At 41.7% G+C, this 6,408-nt stretch overlaps 1 non-coding gene across 1 annotated transcript; it reads left to right on the top strand.

The window, feature by feature from the left end:
• Nucleotides 1–6,299: 6,299 nt before the first annotated feature.
• Nucleotides 6,300–6,408, top strand: LOC132211577 (U6 spliceosomal RNA). The gene has a single exon (XR_009447488.1). It is a non-coding gene; the product is annotated as a U6 spliceosomal RNA (small nuclear RNA).

Here is a 6,408-nt window from a genome sequence, read left to right as displayed (position 1 = left end):
TTAACTCTCTAGGGCTGCTGTAACAAATGACCACACATGTGGGTTAAAACAACACAAATTTATTCTCTTAGAGTTCCGAAGGCTCTAAGGCAGCATTCTTCCTTGCCTCTGGTGGCTCTCCTTGGTTTGTGTCAGAATAACTCCAATCTCTGCCTCAGTCCTCACATGGCCTGCTCCTGTGTGTTTTTGTCAAATACCTCTCCGCCTTTCACTTCTAAGGATACCTGTCACTGTATGTAGGGCTCCAAAGGGTCTCAGGTTTGATCCCAGGGAGGCAATGGGTCCATGTGTCTCTCTCACATTGATGTTTTTTTCTCACTTCCTTCCACTCTCCCTAAAAATCAATGGAAAAATATCCTCAGGTAAGGATTAATTTTTTAAAAAAGAAGAAAAAAGCTCTTCAAATCTTCATCATGCATAGATAGTGCATTTCAAATTAGCAAAGAAATATGCAATACTATTTACTGTATAATTTTTATCACCCCATTACTTGTGATATGTCCCTTGAATTTTCCTTGTATAACTGAGAGAGTTTGTGACTTCAAACAATGTTTTGCTTTTTTTGAATATGATAGCTATCCTTGATATTATTTACTTATGTTAGAATAACTTTGTTTTTGACATTATTAACTTAAGTTCTTTAAAAAATATGTGTGTATGTGTATAAAATATGAGAATTAAAAAAAAATGGTATAGTCCTTTTCATTTGACCTTAGGGAAGAAGAGAGGGAGGGCGGGAGAGAAACATCAATGTGGGAGACATCCATCAATTGGGGATGGAACCGGCAACCTAGGCATGTGCCCTGACAGGGAATGGAATGAACCCACAGCCTCCTGGTGCTCAGGACAATGCTCCAACCAACTGAGCCACACCAGCCAGGGCTCCAATATGAGAATTTTAAAAGATCTTATAATAATAATTTTATTTTTTCCTCCTAGATAAAAAATAAGGCACGTGAGATAATTACTCATGGCGTTAGTGTAGGTAGGCAGCTAGATATTAGTAAAGGGAGGCAGCAAAGGGAAGCAGACGCTAGTAAGCATAATAAACCTGGGGAGGCTGAGCCTCACCAGGAAGCTACACCTTCACCAGGAAGCTACAGCTTCACACACCCCAGGGCTGTCCCTGGAGAAGGGGAGGTATAGACGTGCACAATAGAAGTAAAACCGATGCAGGGGGAGGTGCTGGACCGTAGAGGCCTATCAATCTAACCTGGGAAAGGGCTCCATTGGCTCGATGGTGGATCCATCAGCAGCACAGGAAAGCTTGGGAAGTTGACGGGTTATTTTGAAAAATCACCTGTTCCTTCCCAAACCCGAGATGATCTAAACCTCGGGGAACAAAGAGAGCTCTCTCGCGCTCAGTAACCCACGCGGGCCCGTTCGCTCACGTGTTCTCTCCATAGTCACCGTGGGGCCCTCGCAGCCGGGTGGCCATCCGAACGCCGGCCCCAGCAGGAGCCCGGATACCGTAGCACAGCAATGGACCGAAGCCAGGAGCACACGCTAAGCTAACCAGATGGTGGAAAAGACTGGACTGCGCTGACAGATTTTTCTTTCAATATTTTAAAGATGTTTCTCCACTGACTTCATTTGCATCGTTTCCAACAAGGAATCTCATGTCTCCCTTATCTTTGTGCCACCACACTTCACATGGTCTTTGTTCTTCGGCTGCCTTTAAATTTTTCTCTTTTTCACTGGTTTTAAGAAATTTGGATATGACATGCCTTGGTATAGTTTTCTTCATGTTTCTTGGGCTTGGAGGTTATTAAAATTCTTTGAACTCTGGGTTTATAGTTTTCATCAAATTTGGAAAATATTCGGCCATTATTTCCTCACATAGTCTTTGTTTCCCTCTCTCGTCTCTCCTTTGTCCACTTGAAGTGACCCCATAGCTCCGTTAAGTTCCATTTTGGGTAGTTTGCACTGCTATGTCTTCAAGTCCACTGGTCTTATCCAGTGTGTTTTTCATTTTAGACAGTATAGTTTTCATCTCTAGAAGTTTGATTTGTCTCTTTATCAAATATGCCATATTTTTTATTAATATTTTCAGCATATGGAGTACAGTTACACAGTTGTTTTAAAGTTCTTGTCTGCTCTTCTAACATGTGGATCAGTTTCAAGTCTGTTTTATTGATTGATCTTAACCCTCATTATGGATCACTTTTTCCTGTTTCTTTGCATGCCTAATAAGTTCTTATTAGATGCCAGACGTAGCAAATCTTACTTTATTGGGTGCTGGATATTTTTATATTATGGAGCTTTGTTCTGGGATACAGTGAAGCTACTTGGAAACAGTTTAATCCTTTGAGTCTTGCTTTTAAGGTTTGTTAAATGGGACCAGAGCTGTGCTTAGTTGAGGGCCAATTATCCCCCCCCCCCCCCCCACACACACACACTGAAGAAAGACTCCTCTGAGTAATTTACCCAATGCTCTGTGAGTCATGCGGTCTTCCAGTTTGGCTGAGGGAAAAGGCAATATTCTAGTCCTGTGTCAGCACTGGGTATTCATTCCTCAATCCTTAGTTTAGGGTGGTCTTCTCCCCAACATTACGTAGCTTCCTCACACATACACTGAGCATTTCTCTGTCAAATATATGAGAAGGCCCCCCCCCCTTCATAACTCCAGAGTTTTCTCAATGTGTAAGTCTCTCCTCTCCAGCACTCTTTCCTGTGAATTCTAGCTGCCTTGGTTTCCCCACACTCTCAGCATTGTCCATACTACCTGAAGCAATCTATAGATTCAATGCAATCCCTACTAAAATACTAACGGCATATTTCTCAGTTCCAGAACAAATATTCCAGAAATTTATATGGAACCTAAAAGGGTCCTGAATAGCTGCAGCAATCTTGAGAAAGAAAAACAAAGTAGGAGGGATCATAATTCAAGATATCAAATTATACTACAAAGTCACTGTAATTAAAACAGCCTGGTACTGGTACAAGAATAGGCATATAAATCAATGGAACAAAACAGAGACCCCAGAAATCAACCCAAGCCATTATGTTCAATTAATATTTGACAAAGATGGCAAGAGCATACATTGTAGTAAAGACAGTCTCTTCAATAAATGGTGTTGGGAAAATGGACAGGTACATGCAAAAAAAAAAAAAATGAAACTGGACCACCAACTTACATCACATACAAGAATAAACTCTAAATGAATAAAAGACTTAAATGTAAGTTGTGAAATCATAAATACCCTTGAAGAAATCATAGGCACCAAAATCTTAAACATCTCTCATAGCAAATATGTTTATGGATACATCTCCTAGGGCAAAGGAAATGAAGGAGAAAATAAACAAATGGGACTATATCAAAATAAAAAGCTTCTGCACAGCAAAAGAAACCACTAACAAAACGAAAAGGGAGCCCAGTGTATGGGAGAACATATTTGGCAATGATACATCTGAAAAAGGGTTAATATCTAAAATATATGAGGAACTCATACAACTTAACAAAAGACAAACAATCCAATTAAAGAATGGGCAAAAGACCTAAATAGATACTTCTCCAAAGTGGACATACAGATAGCAAAGAGACATACAAAAACATGCTCAAAGTCACTGATCATCAGAGATGCAAAATAAAATGACAATAAAGTGGCTAGAACAGGAAAAAAAAGAATGGCTGTCATAACATATCAGCAAATGACAAGTGCTGGTGACGATATGGGGAAAATGGAACCCTAGTACACTGCTGGCGGGAATGCAGACTGGTGCAGCCACTGTGGAAACAGTATGAAGTTTCCTCAAAAAATTATGTATGGAACTCCCATTTGTTCCAGTGATCCCACTTCTAGGAATATATCCTAAGAAACCCAAAACACCAATCAGAAAGAATATATGCACACCTATGTTCATAGCAGTACATGAATTATGGTTTTTCATTTATGTGATAATCATGAAAAACGGATGTAGCTAAGGTCTGTAAACAACCCAAGTGCCCATCAGTTAGATGAGTGGATAAAAAATAATTGGTACATTTACACAATGGAATACTATGCAGCTATAAAAAAAGGAGCTCTTACCCTTTTTGACATCTTGGAGAGACCTGGACAGTATTATACTAAGCGAAATAAACCACTCAGAGAAAGATAAGTATCACATGATGTCACCTATATGTGAAATCTAATGAACAAAACAAACTGATGAATAAAATAGATCCAGAGAAATAGAAGCATGGAACTGACTGACAAATATCAGAGGGAAGGTGGGTGAGGGGGTGGGAAGTGAGGAGAGATTAACCAAAGAATTCATACCAGTATGCCTAACCCATGGACACAGACAATAGTGCAGTGAAGGCTGGGGGTGGGGGTGGGGGGCAGGAGGCAGGGTTGTGGGGGTCAATGAGGGAAGAAGCGGACATCTGTAATACTTTCCACAATAAAGATAAATGAAAAAAATAGTTTTGCCTTATACTGCAGATGAAAAGGGCTTGATGAGTGAAGAAATCTGGTGTTCTAATTAGTAGGTATACTGTGGCTGAAACAAAACTGTAGTTCTATTCTGTACACTGAACTGTGCTGGCTCTAACTTGGGAGTTGCTGAACGTTTAGTAAGAGGAGGCACACATAGGCATTTTTTTTTTCTTTTCTTGAAGTTATACAGCTAGATGATAGCGAACTATGTCCATGGTAACCAATAAAAAGTGCTCAAAGGAGACACCTACCTTTCACAGATTACGTGTCCACCTCTCTGTGACTTAAAATCTCAAAGCCACACTGCCCTCTTGGACATTATATTTCAGAGTAAAATATTCGTGGAGATCTGTGAGTTCCTAAAGAACCTTTAGAAGAAACTTTGGAATTATGGTTTTTCCATTTATGTGATAATCATGAAAAACTGATGTACATGCATTTGGAATCATCAGGACAGGGCCCCATATTGCATAATTTCTGGGGCGGTGTCACACTGTGCTGATTTGTGCTCCAGGAGAGCTGTTCACCAAGATGTCGAGAAGTTCTCTAGTTCCCGTCATCACCTTAAAACTGTTGGCAGCAAAACAGCACCAGGTGTTAGACCTTGGTTCAGCAACATTGGTACTTAAGTTCTGGCTAAGAAAGAATTCAGAGGCAAGACTCAAACTATAAGAGAAAGTTCATTTAGAAAGTCACAGAAGTAGAAGTGAGCCATAGAATAAATGGGCTAGCAAACGAGTTACAGAGTCAGTAGCTTGGAGCTTAAAAGAGACACATACCTCGAGGGACAAAAGAGGAAGGAAAGGTGCAGGCATGCTGGGGTGTGTGTGTGGGGGGGGGGGCGCGGGGGGGCGGGGAGGAGAGAGAGAGAGAGGGAGTGTGCAAGGGTCTCTGTCTTTTTCTTTTCTTCTTTAGTGCGGGGGAGAGTCCCTGTCTTAAGGACTTGCATCTGGAGGTCTCAGGGGAGGATCTCAATAGAATATTCATCAGTTTTCCAGGTGTGCTCCCTCAGGGCTGTTTTCTCCACTGATTGGTCAGGGCCAGGACAGGGGGTCGTCAGCCAATGCAGTGGTCCTAATGTCAGCCGCCACTTCGCTTTGTCTGATTTTGCTCCTTCTCTGGGCCTGTAGCTGAAACACAGCTGAAGTTAGAAATCATCTCTAGGGATTGATGCTTAAGGCAGTGATCATGCAAGGGCTTGTGGTTTTGCCCTGTTGCTAGGCACCAGGTCTCTCCACCCCGGTGACCCTCTGCACCTGGCCTATCATTCCTACTCTACTCAAGCCTACCTAACTACCTACCACAAACCATCTATTGCCACGAGGCTTTAGTTGGGTGTTTGCATTTGATTCATTCATTCTTCAAATGATTACTGAGAACCCTCGACAGCGGCCCCATTTTAGGCGCTGGGGATTCAGGTTCATTTTCTTTAAGACTCTGTTCAGCCCTGGCCGGGTAGCCCAGTTGGTTAGAGTGTCATCCTGATAGGCCAATGTTGCAGGTTCAATCCCCAGTCAGGGCACATATAAGAATCAATGCATGCATAAGTGCGTGGAATAACAAATAAATGTTTCTTTCTCTCTTATATAAGTAATAGAGTAAAAAATGTAAAGGAAAAGACTGTTCAGCCGATATAACAGGAAATCTAAATAAAGTAGTTTAACCAAATGAGGAGCAGGGAGGGGAATTCTTTTTCTCACATAAAAGGAGTTCAGAGTCTAGGTCTCATGCAGCTGCTCAAGGCAGTCACAGGCCCAGGTTCCTTCTGTTCCTGCTCTGCTCTGGCCATGAGCAGCTTTCACAGCCATGGCTGCACTGTGGTGGCCACAGCTCCAGGTAACAGGTCCACATTCCCCAGAGGAAGAGGGGCCAAAGAGAGCAAATCAGAAGAGTGTTGTTTCTTTTAAAATTGGAACAATACAGAAAAGATTAACATGGTGCCTGTGCAAGGATGACAAAAAATAAACAAAACATTTCCCAAAGCCCC

This window comes from Myotis daubentonii, chromosome 10 (assembly GCF_963259705.1).
Source record: "Myotis daubentonii chromosome 10, mMyoDau2.1, whole genome shotgun sequence".
Taxonomy (NCBI): domain Eukaryota; kingdom Metazoa; phylum Chordata; class Mammalia; order Chiroptera; family Vespertilionidae; genus Myotis; species Myotis daubentonii.
The sequence above is the reverse complement of the archived record's forward strand: the minus strand, read 5'-3'. Positions and strand labels throughout refer to the sequence as shown.